Source organism: Anolis sagrei, chromosome 1 (assembly GCF_037176765.1).
Source record: "Anolis sagrei isolate rAnoSag1 chromosome 1, rAnoSag1.mat, whole genome shotgun sequence".
Classification (NCBI taxonomy): Eukaryota; Metazoa; Chordata; class Lepidosauria; order Squamata; family Dactyloidae; genus Anolis; species Anolis sagrei.
Window position 1 is genome coordinate 179,210,609 of NC_090021.1, and position 27,340 is coordinate 179,237,948.

The 27,340-nt window shown below is 41.4% G+C and overlaps 1 protein-coding gene across 4 annotated transcripts in view; it reads left to right on the forward strand.

Moving 5' to 3' along the window:
- The first annotated feature begins 2,355 nt into the window (after positions 1-2,355).
- HECW2 (HECT, C2 and WW domain containing E3 ubiquitin protein ligase 2) overlaps positions 2,356-27,340 on the forward strand; it is a 271,624-nt gene continuing 246,639 nt past the window's right edge. Inside the window, exon 1 of one of the 4 annotated variants that reach the window (XM_060780832.2) lies at positions 2,356-2,458. The gene's annotated coding sequence lies outside the window, so the exon portion shown is untranslated. Of the gene's footprint in view, positions 2,459-3,163; positions 3,185-3,226; positions 3,723-4,507; positions 4,622-27,340 lie in introns of those variants that run through there. The other 3 variants (XM_067470757.1, XM_060780840.2, XM_060780849.2) reach the window with 3 other exon arrangements.

Below are 27,340 nucleotides of genomic sequence, written 5' to 3' on the forward strand. Positions count from 1 at the left end.
CAACCTCAGATATGCAGATGACACCACTCTGATGGCTGAAAGCGAGGAGGAGCTGAGGAGCCTTCTAATCAAGGTGAAAGAAGAAAGCGCAAAAGCCGGGTTGCAGCTAAACGTCAAAAAAACCAAGATTATGGCAACAAGAATGATTGACAACTGGAAAATAGAGGGAGAAACCGTGGAGGCTGTGACAGACTTTGTATTTCTAGGTGCAAAGATTACTGCAGATGCAGACTGTGGCCAGGAAATCAGAAGACGCTTACTTCTTGGGAGGAGAGCAATGTCCAATCTCGATAAAATAGTAAAGAGTAGAGACATCAGACTGGCAACAAAGATCCGCCTAGTCAAAGCCATGGTATTCCCTGTAGTCACCTACGGATGTGAGAGCTGGACCTTAGGGAAGGCTGAGCAAAGGAAGATCGATGCTTTTGAGCTGTGGTGTTGGAGGAAAGTGCTGAGAGTGCCTTGGACTGCGAGAAGATCCAACCAGTCCATCCTCCAGGAAATAAAGCCCGACTGCTCACTGGAGGGAAAGATACTAGAGACAAAGTTGAAGTACTTTGGTCACATCATGAGGAGACAGGAAAGCCTAGAGAAGACAATTATGCTGGGGAAAGTGGAAGGCAAAAGGAAGAGGGGCCGACCAAGGACAAGATGGATGGATGGCATCCTTGAAGTGACTGGACTGACCTTGAGGGAGCTGGGGGTGGTAACGGCCGACAGGGAGCTCTGGCGTGGGCTGGTCCATGAGGTCACGAAGAGTCGGAGACGACTGAACGAATGAACAACAACAAGCCTCTCTAAATCTACTGACTTTCCGGTAGGCATCTATAGGGTTTGAGTAGGCATTCACTGTTATTTCCCACTTTTCTCTTTGTGTCTTTCTTGCAGTCTTTATACTTATATAGTAAGTATACTTATACTTTATACTTATATAGTAAGTATAACCTCACAGACACCCCATGGATAAAGTCAAAAGAGCACTGACTTCAGTCTGATACAGACTTTTAATATGTATAAATGTTTATATTCATATTGATCATGTAGAAATAGGAAAAGCAAACTAATTATGAAATGTAGTCAGCTCTCTGTATCCACGGATTTTGCATTCAACCTTAGAAATGCCCCCTGGTTTTACTATTTTATTGTATACTAGCAGTCCTCTGCCACGCGTTGCTGTGGCCAGTCTGGTGATGTGGAAAATAAAGTAACGAGAAAGTGTTGTTTCTAATATATGTAATGTCTTTCTGCTTGTGGGTAAACAGTCTTTCTTGCTGTTTCTTTGCCAGTGTTGACATAAACATTGTCTGGTTTGCCTACTCTGGAACATGCAACATGTAATTGTCCTTCTTTAGGGGTCCCTTTCAAATCTTTGATACTGCATCTGTAATATACATGTGTGTGTGAATGGCTGGATGGCCCTTTGTCAGGAGGCTCACCAAACCCTTTCAGTGTTTTCTGTTGGTCATGGTAGTTCTGTGCGCCAATATTGGTTCATTTCAACTGTTGGTGGAGTTCAGAATGCTCTTTGATTGTAGGTGAACTATAAATCCCAGCAACTACTACTCCCAAATGAACTGTGTTGCTGGAGGAAAGTTCTGAGAGTGCCTTGGATTTTCACGTTCAGTGCCTTTTCATGTATGTTTATTTGTGTTTGGGCAATGCTGCGTTTGGTGGTCCCTATGTAGACTTGTCCACAGCTGCACTGTATACGGTAGACTCCGGCAGAAGTGAGAGGATCCCCCTTGTCCTTTGTGGAATGTAGCATTTGTTGGATTTTCTTGGTGGGTCTGTAGGTGGTTTGTATGTTGTGTTTCCTCATCAGCTTCCCTATGTGGTCAGTGGTTTCCTTGATATATGGCAAGAACACTTTTCCTCTGGGTGGATCTTCGTCTTGACTCTCGTGGCTTGTTCTTGGTCTTGCAGCTCTTCTGATGTCTGAGGTGGAGTCTCCATCGGCCTGTAGAGCCCAGTTGAGGTGGTTCAGTTCACCTTGGAGGAGGTGGGGTTCGCAGATTCTTTTTGCACAGTCTCCCAGGGCTTTAATTGTGCTTCATTTTTTTCTTGGGTTATGGTTGGAGATTTTATGTAGATATCTATCTGTGTGTGTAGGTTTCCTGTAAAATGTGTGACCCAATTGTTAATTGGGTTTCCTCTTGTAATCTGCTCTAGAGTTATGAAGTAGCAACGAACATAATGTTATGGTTGGGGGTCACCACAACATGAGGAACTGTATTAAGGGGTCGCGGCATTAGGAAGGCTGAGAAACACTGTCCTAGGTGTTCCTGGCCTGCCCTTGCAATGCCCTCCGGAGCCTGCAGGGGGCGCGCTCGACACTAATGAGAAGCAGCAGCAGCCGAATCCTAAGGCAGCCTTGACAGCGCGAGAGAAGAGCGCGAGACCCCCAGCATGGGGCAGAGGCGCAGCTTGAGGTACCTTCACCCCCTGCAAAGAGGGGGAGGTGAGTCTGAGGAAGCGGGAAGGCGGTCTAAACAGGGGGTGGGGGGAAGGAGAGGAGGCTGTTTTTTTACCTTTTCGCCCTCTCTTTTGGGAAATAAAAAAGTGTGTGTGTGTGTGGGGGGGGGGGGGGGTTTCCCCTCCCCTCCCCATTCAAGCCGTGCAGTTGTGCTTGTAGCTCATGGACAGGCACCTCCTTGCATCCTTGGCAGCTAAGGAAAAGGGGAGCAGCAGCGGGAGAAGAGGAGGAGGAGGAAGAGGAGAGGAAAGAAAGGAAGAGGAAGGGGAAGAAGAGGAGGAGGAGGAGGAAGAGGAGGGGGAAGAAGGGGAGGAGGAAGAGGAGGGGGAAGAAGGGGAGGAGGAGGGGGAAGAAGAGGAAGAGAAGGGGAAGAAGAGGAGGAGAGGGGGAAGAGGAGGGGAAGAAGGGGAGGAAGAGGAAGGGGAAGAAGAGGAGGAAGAAGGGGAGGAGGAGGGGGAAGAAGGCGAGGAGGAAGAGGAGGGGAAGAAGGGAAGTGGAGGGGGAAGAAGAGGAGGAATAAGAGGAGAGGGAAGAAGGAGAGGAGGAAGAGGGGGAAAAAGAGGAGGAGGAGGAAGAGGAGGGGGAAGAAGGAGAGGAAGAGGAGGGGGAGAAGGGGAGGAAGAAGAGGGGGAAAAAGAGGAGGGGAAAGAAGGGGATTTGAAAGAGGAGGCATTAGAGGGGGAAGAAGGAGAAGAAGAGGAGGAAAAGGAGGTATAAGAAGAGGAGGCAAGAGGGGAGGCATCCCCCCCGCCTCCTGAGTGACCTCTCCCTCCCCCTTCCTGCATCTCTCTCTCTCTTCCCATCTCGCTTTCCCCATCTCTCTCCATCTCTCTCTCTCTCTCCATCTCTCTCTCTCTCTCTCTCTTCTGGGAAGCTTGGCTTGTCATGAGAAAGATGCCCTCGCCCAGCAGCAGCAGCCTCCAAAGGAGGAGGAGGAGGAGGAGAGGGAGGGGGAACTGAGAAGAGAGAGAAGGAAGGGAGGGAGGGGAAAGGGAGCCACTGACAGAGGAGGAGGCGATAGAGAAGAGCATTTGCCTCTGGTCGCGAAGGGGAGGGGGCTGCAGCACCTTCCTCCTCCTCCTCTCCCTTCCCTTCTCTTCCTCCTCCTCCTTCCTCCTCCTGCTTCTCAGCATCCTTGGCCCCAGACAGTGCTGCCTGCATGGAGGACAGAGCCAGCCCTGCTCTGGCAAAGCCCGCCTTCCTCCATCCTTCCTCCTTCCCCTCCAGGCTGCTGCTTCTGCTGCTGCTGGTAAGTCAAGGCGGACCCGCCGCAGTCTCAAGGCTGCTTAGGATTTGCTGCAGGTGGGGAGGGAAAAGGGAAAAGGCTTTGGCTTTGTGTGGCTTCCTCCCCGCCTGGAGCCAGCCCCTCCTTTCTTTCCCGGCAGCATCTTGGCCCCCAAGGAGGGAGAAAAACCAACCACATCCCATCATCATAAGGCTGGGATGAGTCACTTGGAGGTGGCCTTGGTGGCAGGGTGGGGTGTCCTTCCCTTGCCTGGGAAGAAGCCGGAATGTGGCGGGGATGCGACCTGCTTATTATGGCATGATGAAGCTTGGAGGCTGATGTATCCAGCCATTATAGCGGCAGATGTGTCAGATCTCCCATTCCTTCACGGCTATCCCTCCAGAGCCTAGATGTGTACACATCTCCCTATCTGCATACATACACACATACATGGTGGTCAACACAAGGATTTCCTTTTTGGAGCCCACTCCTATTGGTTTGGGATTGTGCAGCCGACTCAGGGCCCTTCCACATAGCCATATAACCCAGAATATCAAGGCAGAAAATTTCACAATATCTGCTTTGAACTGGGTTATCTGAATCTACACTACCATATATTCAATATGGATTTTATACATTTGTATGGAAGGGACTTCAGGATCCTTCTACACTGCCATATAAAATCTAGATTATCTGCTTTGGATTATGTGGCAGTGTGGACCTATATTCTACACTATGGATTATCCACTTTGATAATCTGGGTTTTATGGCAGTGTAGGAGGGGCTTCTTACAGTTGCTGTCCAGGCAGGCGGTTCAAATATCCTCTGGTTGAATCGGTGGAAATATTTGGCCTTCCAGGTTTCCTGCGGTGGGAAACCCAATTAAGAAGGAATTCACAGGAAAAGAGGGAGGCAGCTCAAGGGTACGTGATGTCAGTGGCTTTGTTTATGTTCTGTTGAATTTGCACCAAACGTCAGCAGCTTGTGCTCTTGTTTGAGTTCAGGGGTCTTTGTTGCATTACTAGGTGTTAGAATACAACCAGATAGATGTTGCATTGCTTGGAATACAAACAACCAGATTATGTATTGGACGGAGGCTTGGCTTAAGGCAAGATGCTCCTGGAACAATATAAGCAGGTCGCTTATGTTTTGTAGCTAGTGATTTTGTCTCTTGAATTGTGCCTTTTTCACTCTCATGGCAATTGACAATTTCACTTTCTTGATCTGACTGGTTTTCTTTTATGTCTTCTGGGAAAAATGTGCTGAAATGCAGGCAGCATTAAGCAACGGCATCGAAAAGGAAATTCCACGGGCATCTTGCATTTTCGTCAGGAAGGTTAATGGTGTCACTAACATTTCATCTTGGATAGGATGGTAGTAGTTATGTAACTGGGTGTTATCGATAGGCCGTGAGTGGCCACTAGAAGTATAAGGTTTGTTTCTCAGGTGAAAAGAAGAGTTTCCCTCTTGTAGACAATCCAAACAAAACTAGGCTTTCCTGTAAAACTTAATACATATTTTTATTCTTTACAGAATATTCAAAACATGAGTTCTATTGGCTTTATTGGAATCCATGCACCATATGATCTGCCTGAAGATATATGGGTGGTAGTAACAAACACAGTAGTAATTTTTGCAATTCTGATGTGTTTATGAAGAGGGAAAAAGAAAGAAGGGAAAATATCCTAAAATAATAATGACAGTATTTTCCTGATGCCAAATGGCACCCAATGCTTACAAAAATATTTTTAACAAGTGCATTTATTGATTGCATTTAGAGCTGAAGAGGTACTCCTCAAATCTGTGAAGCAAAATGTTAATGTGACTGAAATTGATAAGGGTTTTCTTGTTGACCTCTAAAACGATCTGTTGTTTCATCCAGTGCATTTAGCAAATTGCTTCTCCTCCAGAAGCAGAGAGAGAACAACCTGCCAAAAGCAGAGATTATTCTTCCCATATATCATATTATAGTCAACCACTGACTTAACTGGAAAGTAGGATCTATGATGTAGTTTCTCTGGTAAAGAATCATTGTGAATTATTTTTCACCTTTATTTGTAATGAACTGCTTCATTTTGGTTTAATTCATATGCACTTTTCTTTCTCTGAGCCTTTCTACACAACCCTATAACCCAGAATATTCAAGCAGAAAATCCCACAATATCTGCTTTGAACTGGGTTATCTGAGTCTGCACTGCCATATATTCCAGTTCAAAGCAGAAAATGTAGGATTTTATTCAGCTGTGTGGAAGGGGCCTCCGTATAATTTTGTCCCCATCTGTCTTTGAGTATTAATCATTGGAAAAGTTTCTCCTTCCTGGTGGCTACTACTGCCTCCCCTGGCAGCCTGAAGGTAAAATGCTACATGTTTCAAATAAGGGTTAAAAGGAGCTCTCCATGGTACTGAACTTTATTCCTAAATAAGTTCAGCACCTCGGATGAGTACTAGAGGGACCACATGTCCTCCTACAAGCCCACAAAAGCCCTGAGATCATTAGGAGAGGCCCTTCTCTCAGTCCCACCACAGTCACAAGCACGGTTGGTAAAAATGAGAGAGAAGGCCTTTTTGGTGGTGGCCCCACGACTCTGGTGCTCCCTTCCTAAAGAGGTGTGATTGGCCCCCACCATGTTGGCCTTTTGTTCTCAAATTAACACCTTGTGGAACCAGACCTTTCCTGATGACTTATAATAGTCAATGACCAGATAGTTACTTGTAATATACATCTTTGAATGTTATTCGGACTTGGCAATGCTGTTACATGGCCTAATGAAGATGGAGTTCCTAGGATTTTAGTACAACTGCTTTTATGGATAACCCCAGTGGTCTGAGGTTCAGGGAAATTTAATGGGTTGTAAGTTATGAATTTGTTATGTATGGGTTATGTAGGGGCAATTTGTTTATTTGGTTTATGATTTTTTTAATCAAATTTGTAGGTTATCTAGTTTCTGTTACTTTTGTTGTACGATGCTTTGAGTCCCACCCGTGGGAGAAAAGCGGGATATAAATAAATAAATAAATAAATAATAAAGCTAGCTGAAACCTGCAAAGGAGTCCCTGTTCCAATGACACCACCACCTGTCATCACTGTTAAAGGAAACACCAAGGTTGTTGTTGTTGTTGTTGTTGTTGTTGTTGTTGTTGTATGCCTTTAAGTTGGTTCTGATTTGTGACAACCATAAGGTGACCCTATCATGCGTTTTCTTGTCAAATTTTGTTCACAGAGGTTTGCCTTTCCTTTCTCTGAGGCCCCTTCTACACTACCATATACAAGGCAGATCATCTGCCTTGAACTGGATTATATGGCAGTATAGACTTATATATTCCAGTTCAAAGTAGATAATATGGATTATCTGCTTTGATAATCTGGATTATACAACAGTACAGAAGGGGCCTGAGGTGGAGAGATCTTTCCTTTCCTGTTACCCAGTGGATTTATTTAGCCAAGTCAGGATTTGAACCTTTTGCTCCAGAGTCCAGTGCTCAAATCAGACTGAATGGCATATATTTTAATTATCCCCCTTCCTTCCTGGATCAATTGATTTTGTTCAACTGTGTCCCTCCGAATATTGTTGGGCCAGAGTTTCTATCAGCATTAGTCGTCCGAGTCCCTTTTGGGGATGGTGGCAGGATATAAATGAAGTTATTATTAATATTATTAGGCTAAAATCTTATTTAGAGTTGGTGGAATTGAGTACTGTACAAAAGATGCCTTAGTTGAGTCTCCAGTGATACTTGGCTGCACCATTACTCTTTGATGGTCTGAGGGCATGCAAAGAAGCCCTGGAGATCTCCTGTTGGACTGCTGGATGCCCAAGATCATCCAGTGGATTTCCAAGGATGAGTGGGGATTGGGGCCCTAATTTCCCAGTGCCTTGTCCAGCACTCAAATCAACTATTCCATATTGGCTATTGCAGATTAAATTCATAGTTATCCTTAAAACACCCATTGTAGAGAAAAGTCATCCTTGATACATTGCTGAAAATTTATCCTAGATAGATTTCTGTTTTGAGGTTGTAAAAAATTCCTGTTGTTAACAGTTACAATTTTGTTTAGATAACTGCACTCTCCACCTAACACTGTGATGAGGAATTTGTGGTCCTCCAGATATTGTTGGGTCCCAGTCCCCATGATTCTTGCGTCTGAATTCCTGGTGACTAATTTAGCCCAGGAGCCTGTGATTAAAGAGAGATATACTAATACATATGGAAGCCAGATAGGAATGTGTATCATTAGCTTTCACACAACAAAAACGCTGCTGTATTTGAAGTAAGGAGAGGCCGTAATACAGTCAGAGAACATGCTCTGCATGGACCCTGCTTCACATGGCAGGAGAACTGCCCCTGGCTGAGTAGACAGTGTATGAGTAAGTGGTCCAATGCTTTGATCTCAGGTAGTATTGATTGATTTGCTCATTTATGTTTGTGTACGTCACTTTCATTATAGTTTAATGAAGAGAAATGGCAACAATCTCTCTCCACATACACCCAACACATCCTTCCCTGTCTCACAATACTTAAATGTGTGCCAGAGGACATGGGGATGTGTAGGAATGGGAAGGGATTGCCATTCAGGACAACTAAAGTCTTGCTATAGACCAAGTCAGTATGTGGCTGCTGTATTATGTATCAAGAATTAAAGTCAATAATTCTAGTTAACTGTTCTTGTTTTGGAGATCCCTAGCAATGATGCATTTCTTAACTAATGTTATTGAATTAATAAGAATTAATATGTATATAGATTTAACTATAAATAAACAAGCTATGTAATATGTATATAGATTTAACTATATACTGTTCCAGGGACAAACTCTGGAATTCAGAGTTTGTCCCTGGAAAAGAGGATTGTGCAATGTTTTAAAAGTTGCATCAATAACCATCTTTTCAAGTTATCGTGGGAGTCTGTAGAGGTTGATCGTGAAAGGATTAGAAGTCATTAATGTGTGCTGAAATGATTGATAAGTGTCACTGGAGAGCTCTGAGGTGGTGCTTCCCCTTCCACCACATGACACAAACAGAGATGTCATAATCTTTTAAGACTTCCTTAAATTGGACCAGGCTAGGCATAAAGTCACAAATAGTGTCTAAAAATAATACCTTATCTTGGTCTAGAATGGCTTTTCAACCTGAACCTAAATTATGAGCAAACATAGTCTTTGAACGGACTTGTCTACGACAAATACCCTTTGCTCTATCAGTGTACGTGTAAATTGCTATCCATTTTCTGATGGATTTGCCTTGACAGAGCATTTGTAGTCAAGAAATGTTTGTCTGGCTCTTTTACACACACACACATACAGTCAGCGAAAAGAAAACTAGCCATGCCTGGGATGCCTTTTAAGAAATCTATTGACAGTGGCTGGCTGCCAGGCAATACCATGCCTTCCCAGCCACTTTGAAAACAGAACTTCAGGTTACTCATTTAGTAAGATTTAAATTCTTATAGTGCTTAAAGCAAAGAGAGTAAACCACTGTTCTTCTGCAGCAAAAGCATGGTACAACCACTTTGTGTGGTTGGCCAACTGAACACACACATTTGTCATGAGCAGTCCCCTGCTACGCATTGCTGTGGCCCAGTCTGTGTATATGCGTTTTGTGTGTTTATAAATGTGTATATATATTCTTGTGTATATGTTTATATATGTGGTTTTATGCATCTGTTGTAATGTATTTTTATTTTTTGGCTTTTTAAGTCTCTTCTGTTGTGTTTTTCAGTGTTTTTATGAGTGATGGTCACTTGTTGGCCTGATAGGTGTATTGTGTCCAAATTTGGTGTCAATTCATCCAGTGGTTTTTGGGTTACGTTAATCCCACAAATGAACATTACATTTTTATTTATATAGATTTCTATATTTATATAGATTTCACATTTCTTTTTGCTCTAGCTTTGGTCAGGAAGGAAAGCCAGAGCCCTGGAAGAGTTATTTTATTTATTTATTTATTTATCGTGTCATCAGCAACCATACCATTATATTACATTTCTAATAGAACAAAACAAACAAACAGATAAAAAAACCACAGATTTTGCAAACTTGGTAGTTGATTAAATGTCCTTTGACCAGTATCTGGCCACTTGGAGTGCCTCTGGTGTTGCCGCAAGAAGGTCCTCCATTGTGCATGTGGCAGGGCTCAGGGTGCATTGCAGCAGGTGGTCAGTGGTTTCCACTGACCTGGAAGAGTTATCTGCATAGGAAAGATTGCAGTTAGAATAGTGTTTCCGAAACTCTGGTCTTCCAGGTGTTTTTGGACTTCCGCTCTCAGAATCCCTGATCATTGTCCAAAGTGGTTTTGGGAGATGAAGTCGAAAACACCTGGAGGATTAGTGTTTGGGGATCAATGAGCTCTGGAGTGAAGACCAACTGAGTTAGACTTGCCATCAAGCGCAACAAGGTAACTCTCCCAGGTGGCAGATGTTTTCCAATTTCATTGCTCTTGCTGGTGCTCCTAAACCAGGCTTAAATGTGGTCAAGAAGTTTTTGAAGTAAGAATGGAAGATAAGACAAATCTGTCGTATCTCCAAGGCAGAAAACTAAATAATCTCTGCTATTACATGTATCCAAGATACCCAAATGTTCAATGGAAGTACAAGACAGTTGAGCATTTAGGTATCTTGGATGCATGGAATGGAAGAGATTATTTAGTTTTCTGCCTTGGAGATAAGACAGTTTTGTCTGGTTCTTATTGCTACCCTTCCAAAATAATGTTTGATCAAGTAACTGCAAGCAGTAGGGATTGGTTGAAAGAGATGTCTTCTTTAACTTTGTTAGAGTTCATGCCCAAATTGCATAGGGAAGAGAAACAGGCAGGTACTTTGAAAAAGAATTAAAGCTAATATTATGCTTAAATCTGGTGGAGTGGCAGGGAAGGATACTAATACCTTGAGCCGCCAAAAACCACCTTGAGTCGCAGATAAGGCTGAGAAAGGCGGTATACAAGTATAGTAAATAAATAAATAAATAATACACATGGATTGCCTGCATAAAATCAATAGAAAGCATCCTTGGATAAGCAGAAGGCTGGTGGATGAAACAGGAACAAAAGATACATTTTTTAATGGCAGTTGGCCAGAAATATGGGCAGGCTTCACAGGCCCCATCTACACAACCATAAAACACAGATTATCTATTTTGAACTTGATTATATTGCAGTATAGACTCATATAATCAAGTTCAAAACAGATAATCTGGATTTTGTATGGCAATGTAGATTGGGCTTCAGGTAGATCCGATCCAGTGATCCACATGTAGCAGGGAGTTGCTTTTCTCACCTTTTGCTGCTATGCGACAGGCTAGAAATTAAAAAGGAGATCACTCTTGATGTCTCTAATAGAGGAAATATTTCTGATGTAATGCAGTTCTGGGGAACCATATGGACCAACTATCTCAGCCAAGAAAGCCGTAGAGCTTAAAGGGACAGACACTTGGAAGACAGGATTATAACATCACAATTTATAATCTACTGTATAGGATTATAAACTGTGATTCTGTACAATATTTATGGGTACCACCTATAACCCTCTCTGAATATAGAAGTATGATCTTATGCATGTTTGCTTGGTATCAAATCCCCAAAGCACTGGTTCCAAAATATGTATGCAGCATATACCTGGAGGCCTTGTTGGTATTTCTTTTAATGAAATTCATCTTTAGATTTGCAAAAAATTAAAATATGAACATATGGGAGGAAACATTATTGAAATGTGGGCAATTTTCTTGTTCAGTCCAGTTGTTTGAAAGCTAAATGTACAATTAAATTATTTCTTGAATGAAATATATAGGTATTTGTGTATTCCTGTCTTGCTTTTTCATCCAAGAAGATCAGACGTGTGCCATTTTGTACATATGTGCAGCAGCTCTGTGGGATTAAGCAGAGAAAAAGAGAGCAATTGGCACAAAACCACTCAGTTTACTTCATGGCTGAGTGGGTACATAAACTCTTTTGGCACCTTACCATCATAGACAACCTTGCATAATAGTGCAATCAGAAAGCTAGCCTAAGTATAAGTAACCATTTTGGGAAGTGCATTGAATAGTTGTAGCTTTTGTAGTGTGCTTTCCTCCTACTCCTTAATATATTTAATAGGGAATATGTTCCATTTATATACTCAAATGTTCCAGAAAGATAGGAGAGCATTTAGAAGTTCTTGCTCAGCCTGTTCAAAGACACAAAGCTATAGTAGATGTTTTGATTTTACCCCCTCATTTGGAAGATGGGCCTTATGTTTGATTTGAGCATTTGTTGAATTTGGCCACAGATGTGTAGCAGTGAGGGACAGACTACGGAGGCCTGCCTACCCAAAATATCCCTTCCTTCCTAGAACCAGGGGGAAATTAAACACTGATCTCACAGGTATTGTCGAAGGCTTTCATGGCCTGAATCACTGGGTTGCTGTACGTTTGTTGGGCTGTATGGCCATGTTCCAGAAGCATTATCTCCTGATGTTTTGCCTGCATCTATGGCAAGCACAGGGGCGGCTCAATCCATTACGCAAAGTAAGCATTTGCAGTATAGTTGATTTTGCCCAGGGGCGCTCTTGAGGCGCTCTTGGGGGAAAATAGACCTTGACACATGCAAGTTGTAGTTACTGGGATATATAGTTCACCTACAATCAAAGAGCATTCTGAACTCCACCAATGATGGAATTGAACCAAATACTGTTTGCTTACCGTTGAAAATTACCTAGGGCCGCCTCTGGGCAGGCATCCTCAAAGGTTGTGATCTCACAGGGCTGCATTCATTGTGTTTGCTCACTTATTTGTCTCCTGATGAATGTTGTGAAGCATATTTTGTGGAATGTTTTCAACCTGTGGGAGTGACCCTAATTGACTTAACAATGCATACTGACATTTCTGGCATGCAGCACAATCACCTCCAATGAAGATCCATAGAAAAGAGTGTGGCTCTCTGTCCACAAATGGTTCCTTAGCCCTACTGTAGTCTCAGAAACAATTGCACAAACTGTAACTCAGTAGGCAACCATCTACAATAAGAAGCACATAACTGTTACCTATGAGGTTTGTTACATTTCCTCAGCAAGTACAAAATGTATGTTTTTGTACTTGCCAAGGAAACTACATGGAGAAAGTTGTCTATCTCTAATGAAAAACTTCCGTGGGGCAACATATATGTAGATTAAAGGTCTTGCTCATGTGAACCACAGTGGTGTTGAAGCTAATGCACTGGGCTCTTTCTTGTATGGCTTCGTAACCAAATTCCTTAGTCATATGGGAAAATCCCCCTTCCAGAGTGATCCATCCTGGAAACAGCAGCAATAATGCCATAGAAGCAAATCTGGGGTAACAGTAGTTGTAGAAGATCCTACATTGTTGAGGGTATTGTGAGAACTGTATGTATGTGGGATTTGGAGTTGGGAGATGAAGCACACATCCTTTTGAAATTTATCCCCTGTTCAAGTATAGAAATTAATAGTTGATATTGCATCATTATTTAATTTTATGGTACACCTCTCCAAGTTCATTTTTGATGTTACAGATTCAAATGGATTTCAGTTTAATAAAATAGTGTAATGGATAATGACATTTAGATGTATCAGGGATCTGAAACATTAATCATCCAGAAAGCAGCTTATTTGGCAGATTTGTAGTAAAATATGTTGCTTTTGTCAGCTTGGGGCATTTCACGCAGTGAACTTGGGAAACTACTGGTTCCTATTTCATCTGAGAGGACTTAATATTGTTTGGTCAAGTCTGTAGTTAAACAGCCATTGTCCTTTTGTGGGTTGGAAAGAAATAAGTGTCCTGCTGTGCTCCAGATGTGTTGAACAGTGGTTCTCACCATTCCTAGTTATTCTGGCCAGAGAATGTAAGCCACCCATAACTCAAGCTGTAAAAAGAACTGCACAAACTGAAATGTGGTCCTTACAAAGGATACATTGGGCTCAAATCAGAAGGCAGGGCCTTTAAAAATGGGCTTAAACAGCTAATTGAGACTTTAAAAGTAATACTTTTTAAACTGTCAGTTTTAATCATATTGGCTTGAGCCTCCGGTGGCGCAATGGATTAAACCCTTGTACCAGCTGAACTGGTAAACGGAAAGGTTGGCAGTCGAATCCAGGGAGTGAGCTAAGATCCCGTCTGTCAAGCTCTAGCTTCCCATGTGGGGACATGAGAGAAGCCTCTCACAGGATGGTAAAACATCCAACGTCTGGGCCTCCCTTGGGCAACATCCTTGCAGACGGTCAATTCTCTCACACCAGATGTGACTTACAGTTTCTCAAGTTGCTTCTGACATGAAATCCTACTGGCTGAAGGGACAGCCAAGGTGAAAACTGTGGACTTCCCTTGCTGTTGTTGGGATTTTGAATAGTAGTAACCTTTTGAGTGCCTTTCTACTGGGCACATCCTTCAATGCTTGTGTTCTACAAGCAGGTTGTTTTTATTGCATGTTGCCACGCTTTGCTCCAATTCTGTTATGGTTTTGAGAGATGGTGGTTGGCATGGATCCTGGATCTGGAAATAGATGTACCTATACCTGTTGGGCATTGGAACAAAATCTGGGGATCGTATTGGGTATACACAGATTATTGAGTGGAAGCAAATCAGGACTGGCTCCAATTATAGATGGCTTCATGTCAACGCTTGGGGACAGAAAAGGCAGCCATCCCCACTCGTGTCATCTTCCAGGGCTCTCATGCAGTAACAAGGGCTGTGTTGTATCAAACAAACACAGGATGTGCCAAGACTAGATTAACTGAATGTAAAACTAAAATCCTGAGTTTTTCAAAGGTCTGACTCTCAAAACAGAAATATAGCACATAGCAAGGGTAACACAAATTAAGACCAAAAGTCCTGTTAATGTAGAGAGTACTACAAAGCCAGTTTGGCCACAAGAACAAACAGTAGCCAAGTTTGCAGTTCAAAAGTCAGGTGTCGAGAGTTCATTTAGAACAGTAGTTCTCAACCTTTTATTGACCAGGGACCGTTTGACCAAGGACCATTTTGATCAGGGACCAACATTAGTACTAAAATGGTTATGAATCAGGTTTTGGTCAACTATAGATTCAGTTTGGTTATTTGGAGTGCTGATTCAGAAAATTGCATTGGCTAGACCATATCAGCTCTAGTTTCTGATACAGAACATATGCCATCCAGTAGTTGCCATCTGCTTGATCATAGAAAACCATATTTAATAAACCTCAGCACTATAAGAGTGTTTTGCGAGAGGAGTCGCTCTTGTTGCAGCAGTGTAGTAACGGTGAGGCCACGAACCATATTTTAGTTTTTGCGGACCACTGGAAGTCCACGGACCACAAGTTGGGAACCACTGATTTAGAATAATGTTCCAGATTTTAAGAGTACAAACCGTAGTCAGAGTTCCAAGGTCCAGCCAGATAGTCAAGGGTCAAGTTGAAGTCCAAGTCCATAAGTCAAAGCCGGGAAGGTTGTACAAGGTTTCGAGATACAAGAAGGTTACAGAAACAGCAGAGTCCAAAACAAGATTTCAGGAGTTCTAACCCTAAGGTAATAGCCAAGATGCAAGAATCAAAGTACGACATTATCTGTTACCAAAGCGTTATCTCTTCCGGACCCCTTATTTATCCAGAGAACTCAGCTGCTGCTCATTTCATTAAACCTGTACAAATAATCACAGAAGACTGTGATCCATTCCTTGAAAAGGGAAGGCCAGCTTGACCCCTTCCAAACATCCCAGTCGGATTAACCCCTTCCAAGCACCCAGCAGCAGCTGAGACAAACTAGACAAGCTGCTGGTCATGACAATGCAGTCGCTTCCCTATCTTCCTGTGGGATACACCAGTGGGCTAGATTAAATAAATAAGGTAAATAAATGAAGAAGAAGAAAGGAATAAGGCACCAGTCAGGTCATTTTCAAAAACCAGTCTCTCTCTTTCTCTCTCTCTCTGAATGCCATAAGAGAGAGAGAGAGAGAGAGAGAGAGTGTGTCTGTGTCATAGAGACACAGTAGGGTTGGTTGAAGGCAATATCCAGGCCCATATGTTGCAGCAACTATATTACAACTGTAACCAACACATTGCGGCCTTTGATTCTCCAAATATATCCATTACCCAGTTGTATGTATGTGGTGTGTTATTTCAGAAATGGAACAACTTTGCCCTGTACACACAAATGACGCAAACATGAAAGCAAAAACTCTACAAAAATAAATTTGACCTAAACCAGAAATCAAGACTTTGACCAGAAAAAACCCTGGAGTGCCAAGCTTTTAAAAATTAATTTGCCTCAAATCATTGAGCATGGGCTAAACTCAAGAATCACTAACATAGGACCAAACCACTAACATTTACCAATATATAGCTCAAAACGATATTTACAGTGTGCAATATAACAAGCCCAAGTAGTCATAAGCATTTCTTTGTACGAACCCACATGACCCTTTCGATCATCTGGAGAGGCCCTGCTTGTGCTTCCACCTCCATCGCAGGCGCGATTGGTGGAGACGAGGGAGAAGGCCTTCTCAGTGGTGGCCCCTTGACTCTGGAACTCACTCCCCAAGGACGTCAGGCATGCCCCAACTCTGGCAGTCTTTAGGAGGAGCCTGAAAACGTGGTTGTTCCAGTGTGCCTTCCCAGAATAAGGAAACTCCCGGCATTATGTCCTCTAAATGCACTTTACTATGGATCTAGGAATGTCTGCATGCCCCATCCCTCTCTGAAAACTCTATCCTAGTTCATATTCATCTGTTCATGCTCGGCATTTTCTTTAAATTTTAATAATTACATCTGGCCCAGCCATAGGTTTTAACTGTCGTTATGTTATTGTTAATGTTTATCGCATTTTTGTTATGAGTTTTATTTTATTGCTTTGTATTATTTGTTGTTATTGCTTTATTATTGATGTATTGTGGGGTCGGCCTCATGTAAGCAGCACCAAATCCCTTGGGAGATGGTAGCGGGGTATAAATAAAGTATTGTTATTGTTATTGTTATTGGTATTATTATTATTATTATTATTATTTTACATGAAAAAATATTTGAATGCATGCACTCTACACTTATAAAAACGTGATTCTGAAAAATTCTGGACAATGTATATATAAAAGATAATTTTAATGAAGAGATTCCCTCACCTCCCCATCAAAAACTGGACAAAACAAAATGTGCTGAGGAAGAGGAAATGACTAGCATCCAGATGGCTGCTCTACAGTATATATAATGTGTTTTTAAAATATCATGCAGTGATGGACTCTAGGCATTCATGTCAGTGCCCACTTTTGTTACTCTCTATACAATGTGGTGCTGGGAGGTAGAGTCAGGAGGCAGCTTACTTACACACACACACACACACAAACACACCAATGACATTCGGAGAGAGAGAGAAAAAGGGAGGGGGCTGGTTTTTTAAAATGATCTGCCTGTAATTTTCCTAGCACCCAGATGGCTGCTTCTTGGCAGGGGGTTGGACTGGATGGCCCATGAGGTCTCTTCCAACTCTATGATTCTATGATTCCATGGTGCCTTATTCCTTCCTGCCATTTATTTATTTAGTTTATTTACCCTATTTATACCTCACCTTTCTCTACCCTGAAGGGGACTCAAGGTGGCTTATATATGGCAATTATTCAATGCCTTAAAACACATGCAAAGCCATTGCCTTAGCTGTACCTGCCTTCCTGAAGCAAAAGAAGAACGGAGCATGCCCAAAGGTTTAGCGCAATTACAGGATGGACTCAGGCAGAGAATAACTGGAAGGGATGATAATGGGGGACCTTGGGAGCTCGAAGCTACTGTTGTGCTGCTGACAGTAAACAGTTCGTTTTTGTGTGCCTTGGGCTGAGAGAATGAATAAAGGAGGCGGGAAGGGCCCTGAAAATGGTCCATTTCTGTTCTGCAAAGATTTAATGGATTACTCAGGCAGATAAATCCCCCTTCAAGCTCTTTCATCAGTCTTGATACAATTGCAACCTCCTTATTTGCTTCCCTTCAGCCATTCTGAAGCTGAATTCACCGACAGATGCAGCGCTGATTTGGAATTATCTTTCTCCAGATGATCTCTCTGGCTGGGCTATTTGAATCTTCTCGGTGAAGGAGAGGGAGAAAAAAGGGGAAAAAGCCAGTTGCTGCTTTTGTCAATCATAGATGAGGAGCTTATTTTACTTATCAAACATGAACGGCCTAATTGTGGCACAAGAGCTACCACCATCTACAGCAGTGGTTCTCAACCTTCCTAATGCTGCGACCCCTTAATACAGTTCTTCATGTTGTGTTGACCCCCAACCATAATATTATTTTTGTTGCCACTTCACAACTCTAATTCTGCTCCTGTTATGAATCATAATATAAATATCTGATATGCAGGATGTATTTTCATTCACTGGACCACATTTGGCACAAACACGTGATATGCGCCAATTTGAATACTGGTGGGGTTGGCAGGGGGTTGATGTTGTCATTTGGGAGTTGTAGTTGCTGGGATGTATAGTTTACCTACAATCAAAGAGCATTCTGAACTCCACCAATGATGGAATGGAATCAATCTTGCCACACAAAACTTCCTTGACCAACAGAAAATACTGGAAGGGTTTGGTGGGCATTGACCTTGACTTTGGGAGTTGTAGTTCACCTACATCCAGAGAGCATTGTGGACTCATACAATGATGGATCTGGAACAAACTTGCCATAAATACTCAACATGCCCAATGTGAATGAACACTGGTGGACATTGGGGAAAATAGACCTTGGCATTTGAGAGTTTTAGTTGCTGGGATTTATAGTTCACCTACAATAAAAGATCATTCTGATCCCCACCAATGATAGAATTGAGCCAAACTTCCCACATGGAACCCCTATGACCAACAGAAAATACTATGTTTTTGGATGGTCTTTGGCGACCTCTCTGAAACCCCCTCGTGACCCCCCCAGGGGTCCCGACCCCCAGGTTGAGAACCACTGATCTACAGTTTGCTCATGTGTTATGTTTTAGTTAATCCATGGCAAAATAGCATTAACTGAGTGTATTGGAGTTTTGTTATGTGATTCTCCCACCCATGTTAGTTTTATGAAGCTCATGTTGAGCGAGGTAGAATAGCAGCCAGAGTGGGGCAATCCCTATTTGCCTATATTGACTTCGTCCTTTTAATGTCATTTGACCCCAGTTCCATTTTCGATTGTGGCCTACTTGGCTAATGGAACCGGGGTCATATGACATGTTAGGTACTTTGATGAGGGATATAAGACTGCTCTTTTTGGGATACTCCTGTGTCTGTACACTTTTATAAGTGCAGACATATACAGCTTTCTAAACTGTGGGAATACTGTGTGCTTATTGGTCAGACCTGCTTCCACCTGTCTTTGGATGGAATAAGTACAGACTTGGGCCTAAGTATTATTTTTTGTTTGTCACCTTCACTGATACCTGAATTCTCTCTAGAACAGTGGTCCTCAACCTGTGGGTGCCCAGATGTTTTGGCCTTCAACTCCCAGAAATCCTAACAGCTAGTAAACTGGCTGGGATTTCTGGGAGTTTGTAGGCCAAAACACCTGGAGACACACAGGTTGAGAGCCACTGATCTAGAACTAGGACTCTAGGCAGTTCATAGACAAAATACAATATAGTTTAAGCCACCAGTTCTTAAAATGTGGGTCCTGAACCCAAATAGGGTTCCCTTAGCTGTGTGTGGGTCACAAAACATTAGGCAAGAGTAAAAGGTTTCTGCTAGCAACAATGTGCAGTGTTTACAGTGGACTCTGCAGCCGAAACTGCTTCATCTGTATTCCCCCAAAAGGAAGACCAGGATGTTTAGCAAGCCTTGCAAATGTTGATTTATTATCAGTAAATGTTTGATTTTTATACCTATTTTATATACCTCTCTGTCTGAGGCCATGTAAAAAAACATTGGGCAAAAAGAGGTTGAGAGTGGAAAAAGGATAACAAGTGTGATTCCATTTTAAACAATTGCCTTTAAAATGGACTCACACTATCAACAACATTAAAAATTGAAAGATACCATTAAAATTATTTCAAAGGCAGTTCACAAAGCTGCAGTGAAAAGAGCGAGGTATTCTCTTAAAAGCCTTTTTCTTAAAAAAATACCTTTGTTTTTAAAATCCCATTGGAATATCAAGAAAGTATTTCAACTTAAAAGCAGGGGGCTGTTCTATCATCACCAAGGCCCCTTCTACACTGCCATATAAAATCCAGATTATTGTCTTTGAACTGAATTATGTGGCAGTGTGCTATCACACGCTGGGCCTGTGCATATGACTGTAGACAGGACATAAATTCTGTGTGCCCAACAGGACGTTGGGGCTGCCTCAGATTAAAGGCCCTAGGACGTCCCCACAAACAAAGTTCTGTAGAGGCTTAAAGTAAGTCCAACAAAGTTCTTTATTGATGAAAACAAACAGGTACTTTCAAGCTTTCTTAACAGTCTATTGGTTCTTGCAATCTTGTTCACTGGGAACAGGCACTATCTTCATAACTATAACTAACTAATGGGGAAATCCTTAACTTCTAATCTGGGCAGTCTGTACTTGCCTCTGTTGGCGTGGAGCCCCTGCACCAGGTACCAACTGCGTCTGGCTTCCGTGAGTGACCCTTGCAAAGCAGAGCTTTGTAGACTTCCAGGGAAAAAGAAGGAGTTCAGGTTGCTGTGATGGCTGGCTGAAGTTCCTCAGCCAAGCTGTGGCTGTATGTCTCCCGGCCAAGCCGTAGGCTGTATATCTCCCCGGCCAAGCCGTAGAAGACGAAGCTTTCTACAGGAGCTACTTCGTTTTATGTCCTGTGCGAAAGGCTTCTCTGTGAGAACTGACTCAAAAAGGCTCCTATCCCCTCCAAAACTCAAAAAGGGGCGGGACCAGGGAACCTAACTATAATTGACAGGTGGCTTGCCCTATGATTGCAGCCAAAAGAAGCCACCTATCTGCAGAGTCCCTGAAACTTAGGACTGCAACAAACATTAAATGCAAAGCAAACAAAATTGGAGCTCCTGGTACAGTTATACCAGCATAGGCAGTGTAGATTCATATAATCCACTTCAAAGCAGATACTGTGGATTATCTGTTTTGATAATTTGGATTATGTAACAGTGTAGAAGGGGGCTAAGAAGACGTTCATGTATTGAGGCAGCTACCAAAAAAAGTCCCTATATCAACCTTTACCAGCTGTGTCTGTGAACCAAGTAAGGTTGAGTGAAGAGACTCCATCCTCTGTGTGACAAGCATTATGTTACTTCTAGATTTATCTTTATCTTTATGTTGTAAGCTCCCCCCATTTCTAGACACTTTAAAAACGGAGTCCCATGGAGACCATTAAATGACTCAAGACTATTTCTGGAGGTTGCCCGTGGGATTCCGTTTGAAAGTGTCTAAAAATGGGAGTTTTTGAAGTTGGGTAGCTATCGACTCCAGGCCTCTCAATTCACATAGATGTGGTGAAAGGTGGGTACTTGAAGGTGTGATGGCAACTGTTGTTGGTTGCCTGAATTGTATTTTATGAAGACAAATGCAGCGGGTGATTATTCTGAAAACAGTTGGAGCAACACGTTTGATAAGGGAGACAGCAATTATTTGGTTGTAAACAACACAGAAAGGCACAAAAACACAATGATAAAGAAGACGATCCCCATCACTTTTCCCCGCTTTCTTTCCTTCATGGGATGAGGTCCCGCTGCACTGTCCTTATTATCATTGTCATATTGCTTACTGTACTTCATTGGATCCCACGTGAGAGTGTATGGAGCTGGATGCGTATCATGTCATAAGCAGAGCTAATTAGTCCCACTAGGTAAGCCCTATTAGCTTGGCTGAAAATGAGGGATAACGAGATAAAAAGGCTGTTTCTTCAGAAATGGATGTAAAAACTGAAAGCTGAAGAGAAAGTACAGGCCAAACTGAGTTAACAAACACTCTGAAAAGAAACTTTATTTACAATTTATTTTATGGCTGCCCAGCTCCCTTGTTTTCCTTATCCTCGGTCTAGCCAGAAGGTTTTAACCAGTGGCATCATTATGAGCATGATAAAAGACGGAGACACACAGATTTTCAGTGTCAGGTTGCAGCAGGATGTCTGCAGTAAAGAATGCAATGAAGCTTAAGGTGAAGGAAAAGTGGAATTTTCCTGTAGCAAATCCTTCTGTATTTGTGTGTACCTGTCTATAAGAGGAAAGGTAAATACCACACCGACTCCTTCCAGAATCTGTTACTGAGTGGGTATGAAATGGGAAAGGGGAGGACAGCTAAGTTTGCCTTACCAGCTCCCCCAGTATGCTTTTTTTTTTTAAAAGAGCATAGATCTTTCATCTTGGCCACCAAAACAGAAATCGTAAGAAAAGCGGAGGCTGGTGAAAGAAAAACTGTCACTGGGTGCATTTTGGAACAAGCTTTCAGGAGGTTTGTAAAAGGTGGAAAATGTTTGTTTTTGTTTGGAAACCTGACCTGACCTGGCTGTTTCATTTCAAATGTGCATATTCTTAGTTTGCTGAAACATGTTGTGCTGCTTTTGTTATTCTTTTCATATTATTTCTTCCCCTCATTCCAGAGTTTCTGTCATATACTTTGTTAACCAATGGACAGTTGTACTAAAAACTACCATTTCGATTGCACTGTACTTAGTCCTCAAATCTAGCAAAATCATCAAATTATAATATTTGTACCAATTTCTCTTTCTATGCTGGAGATTGATTGAAAAGTGTGAAAAATATGAAATCATACAAAGAAAATTCTGACTGCCACACTTTGTTTAGTTTTAAATGTTGAGCATCATCTGCTATCATTGCATAATAAGACAGGAACACAGAGTGATTTCAGGCCTTCCCACTCCCATGTGTTTTCTTTTGGAGACGCTTATGAGAGAGCCATGGGTGTTAAGAAGGCAAGAGAATACAGAGTAGGAAAGCCTTTTTAGTTCAGGCAATTGTGTTTATGCGTTGGTATATGTGTTTTGTAAGATATACCAATGATTTTTTAAATTGTGACTTTGTTGAACATAGCAAATTAACAGTGCCCTTGGGCAGAATAGCATAGTTTGAGGCTGGATTTATGTAATATAAGATTTGGTGGACCTGGGAGAAGTGGGGATGGGATAGAGAGCAAAACAAATGAATAGATCACAAAACATGGAGAAGTGTGGTGGCCATGGGAGTGTTGTTTCACTATTTGCTGTCTAACATAGTAGAAGTCTGAAGGAAGAGTGGAGTATGATATAAAGCACCACTTATTAAACTGTGAGTCCTGACTCCAGATGATGTCCCATTAACTTTATATTGGGTTTACAAAAAATATGGCAGCAGTACAAGGTTTCTGAAGGCCACCCATTTCCACTAATCTGTTAGGAAAAATGTGAAGTGTTTATAGTGGACTCTGAAAATAATGTTTCAGCTGTAGTCTACAAAAATTAAAATTTTCCTTGCAAATGTGGATATATTATCAGTAAAACATTGATTTTTGTACCTATTTTATATAATCTGGAGTCACATAAATATTTCACATAAAGGAATCATGATTTGGAAAAGCTTAAGAAGCCCTGATCCAAATGGCTTTATTAAAACTGAGGCAAAATTAAGCGGCAAAACGATAATCCCCAATGCAAGGAGTGAAGAATATTGCAGATCAGCCAATTTTGGACTCTTATCTACGTTTGTTTTGGATGGCTCTGCAAAGTGTCTTCATGGTCTCAAAATACATTCCATACCTATTTTGTCACATGCTGTCTTGACATTTCAGCCTCCCCATAAACTGAGACAATTTCGCGATGAATTGCAGCGGCGTTCATGCCCTTAGCATTTAGGTAGCATATTACAGCACGAACTTTGCACTTGGAGGGAAACGGAATGAGGACGCTCATCTCTAACCTTCATCACAATGCCAGTCGATAAGCTACTGACGATTGGCACTGCTCGTTCACTTCTGCTGGTGATACCAAATTCCCCTGCGAAAATTCTTTGCAAGAGCTATGTATCTTGTAACCTTACTTCTGAATAAACTTCATAGAAGAACTGAGGGAAAATTTAGCAAAAACTCTTCAAACCGACTGGGCAAACATTCCAAATATTCAACCCTCATTAGCTGCATACTGCAAATGAAACTTTTTAGCAAAATCCATCACCTGATAAAACAATTCAGAAATTGGAGCAAGTCACAAAGCTCTTAGAAAAGTTAAGGGTTAGAAAAGTCAAAATACCTAACCCACCCCCCCAAAACATAGGGGATGTTGACTCAATATTTGTTTGAGAGAGGTTCCAGGACATGCAGAGAAAGGTGATTTCCCCAAATTTATGCTCACCTGAACTAAGGAAATCTGTCCAGACCCAGACTTCAAAAGCTCAGTCTCTGAATAAGTACACATATTCCTCACGATGAATTCAAAATCAAGCACTTTGACATTTTGCTTCATTGTGTGCACTATGTCCAACTTAGAAAGCAGAAGTTCTGAATAAACTTTTTGCTATTCAAAACTAACTTGCATGGATTATAAAATACTGGTATTGCAAGATCTCTCACTAAAAAATACCAAGAAACATGTAACCGCAAACCATTTATAATGATTCTTCAATAAGTGGGAGTGAAATACAATTTAATTATTGTGCATAAAGACTACAATGACTAAAATGCACACAGTGAGCACCTATGAACTTCTGGGCACCCAAGTTCCCAGAAGTTGGAAGAGAAATTAAGAGGGGGATATGCATCTCCAACCTACAAATTTCAGGATCAAGGAAAATAGTTAAAAAGATGAAATAATGGGGAAACATATAAGAAGTGCAACACTGAAAACCTGCAAGATGAAGAAGATGGGAAAAGTTAAGGAACACAACAATAAAGTTTTAAAAAATATAAACACAAAGAAACATAGTGATACGTTTGAATTTGCTCAGTTGTTCTTTCATACTCTCGAAGGAAAGAGATTGACCCACCATTTTTGTATCTTCGGTCCACTCTTGATTTCCTGTCCTCTACTTAACATGTCTGACTTAATGTTTAAAGGAATAGGCTTTCCCCCTAAACACACACAAATTAGCTGGTGTTTTAAACAATTAAAGCCTAGTATTACATTTTTACAAGAGCCCATATTTCCACCAGCATTATTTAATATTCAGTACACAATAAGAGATTAAAAACCCAGAGTAGTTGTAATATTATTGGACAAAACTTGCCCTTTTGAACCAGAAAAGATAGTGAGAAATCCTGTTGGACAATTCCTAATTTTGTAAAGCTGTTTAATAGACAAGGCACTCACAATTGGCACTTTATATTCCTCAAACATTGATCAAGCAAGATTGATGCAGCTCTTTAAACATACTTTAAAAGACATTACAGTGGGAGACTTTATAATAAAAGGGGATACAAATGAGGTCCTGAACTCGTACAGTTTAGATAAACCTTGTCATTCAAATACAAAGAAATCAAAGAATCCAACCATTATCAGAAAGAATACTTATATCTAGCTTGATAGACCCTTGGAGAACTATGCCCCCCCATATTTGAGATAACACATTTTATAAAATATTCATTGTTCTTATTCTACAATTGATTTCTCCCCATATATGAATAATTGCTTAAAGACAATAGAACTCATATTCTGAGCATTTTTCCATTTAGTTTAACTCGGTGACTTTTATAGGCAATAATAAGTATATGAAATTGGAGATTTAATCCTACCCCTGTAGATCAGTGGTTCCCAACCTTTTTTGGACCAGGGACCATTTTGACCAGGGACCACTCTCCAACATTACTACCAAAAGGGTTACGAATCAGTTTTTGGTCAACTTTAGATTTGGTTTGCTTACTTGGGGTGCTGATTCAGAAAATTGCACTTGATAGACCACATCAGCTTCGGTTTCTGATACAGAACATATGCCATCTAGTAGTCGCAATTTGTTCACCCACAGATAGCCATATTCAATAATCTAGAGCTGATGTGGTCTATCCAATGCAATTTTCTGAATCAGCACCCTAAATAACCCCAGGAATAGGCCTAAAAAACAAGACACCAAGGCACCCCCCGCTTTCAGATGCCACATGGAACAGCTCCGCTCAGGGGAAGGGAGGAGGAGGAGAAGCAGCAGTCAGGAGGCTTGTTGTCGCACCTTTTGTGGGTAGTCAGCCTCTCCTCTCCCGACAACCCTGTTGCCTCGGCACTATAAGAGGGTTTCGCAAGACCAGTTGTTCTCATTGCAATGGTATAGTAACAGTAAGGCTGTGGACCATATTTTAGTTTTTGGGAACCGCTGGTGGTCCATGCACCACAAGTTGGGAACCACTGCTGTAGATGGATGAGAAATTTAAAAACACATACAGGATCCTATAAAATGTTTTACTTAGAAAATAAAATTCCAGTCATTGCATGAGCTATGTTGTGGGATACTTTAAAATCCTTTCTCTGAAGTTTCTTGATTAAAGAACAAAAAAATAGATTTAGATAGACTACTCCAAATTAAGCAACTCAATTATCTAAGATACACAAGATCACATGTGATTTGAAAACTACTCCCAGCTACTCTAGAAAATACTACCACTCAGTTACTTCAGAAGTGAAGTCTTCAGATATCCACTTCATCATACAAAAGCATATTATTATTAATTTAGAAATAAAAACTCTTTTTGCCAAAGCAGTAAGAAGAAAAGCAGAAAAGGGAAGCATTACCTTAGGGGTTTTTTTTGTCGTGTCAGGAGTGACTCCTGGTGTGAGAGAATTGGCCGTCTGCAAGGACTTTGCCCAGGGGACGCCTGGATGATTTGACATTTTTATCATCCTTGTGGGAGGCTTCTCTCATGTGCCCGCATGAGGAGCTGGAGCTGATAGAGGGAGCTCATCCATCTCTCCCCAGATTCGAACCTGCGACCTGTCGGTCTTCAGTCCTGCCGGCACAGGGGTTTAACCCACTGCGCCACCGGGGGCTTCATTACCTTAGTCATTGCCAGTAAATACACTTTCAAAACCACTTCCAAAGAAATTGTCAATGGATTCTACATTTTATTTTAATTTGTATTTGTCTTAAAGTTTCACCTAATTTGGACATTTGTTAATTTATAGAATCTTTAAAGATAAAAAGAGTCATGGATTCACATTTTTCACTTGTAAATAAACCAGTAAATTAAATTAGATAGTTCATTTTCTAGCCTATATGGGATTTCAAGGAAATTTTATAAATTACTTTGCAATGAATTATCTCCCTCATTCCTTAACTTATTCAATTAATCCATAACTTTTGTTCTCCACTCCCCAATTAATTGGCAATTCATCAGAGATAATATCAATTCTGAAAACACGAGAAGCTGATCCATAACATTAATTCTTAAACCAATGCATTCTGATAAACCAACACACACAAAATCACATTAATTATAGCTTACAAAATAAATCAATTCATTCTACATAATACATACATCTTGATCAGATTGGCTTTATATCAGGCTGCTTGCTGTTCTGAATCTGTTCATATAGCACTTAATATTATAAGCAGTAAAAGTATGACACTCCTGCTTTTAGATGCATTGAAGGCATTTGATCAAGTTGAGTGGTGTTAGCTCTTTGGGATTCTTTAGGAAACAAACTTTGGTGACAGGATTATAATTGCCTTACGACTGTCATAAAAACCACTCAGAGGCAAAAAATCTTAGTCCACCGAATAATTCTCTCCCATCCGTCCCTAAAGAAGCACCAAACAAGACTGTCCTTTATCACCAGTTTTGTTACCTTGACTACTAACC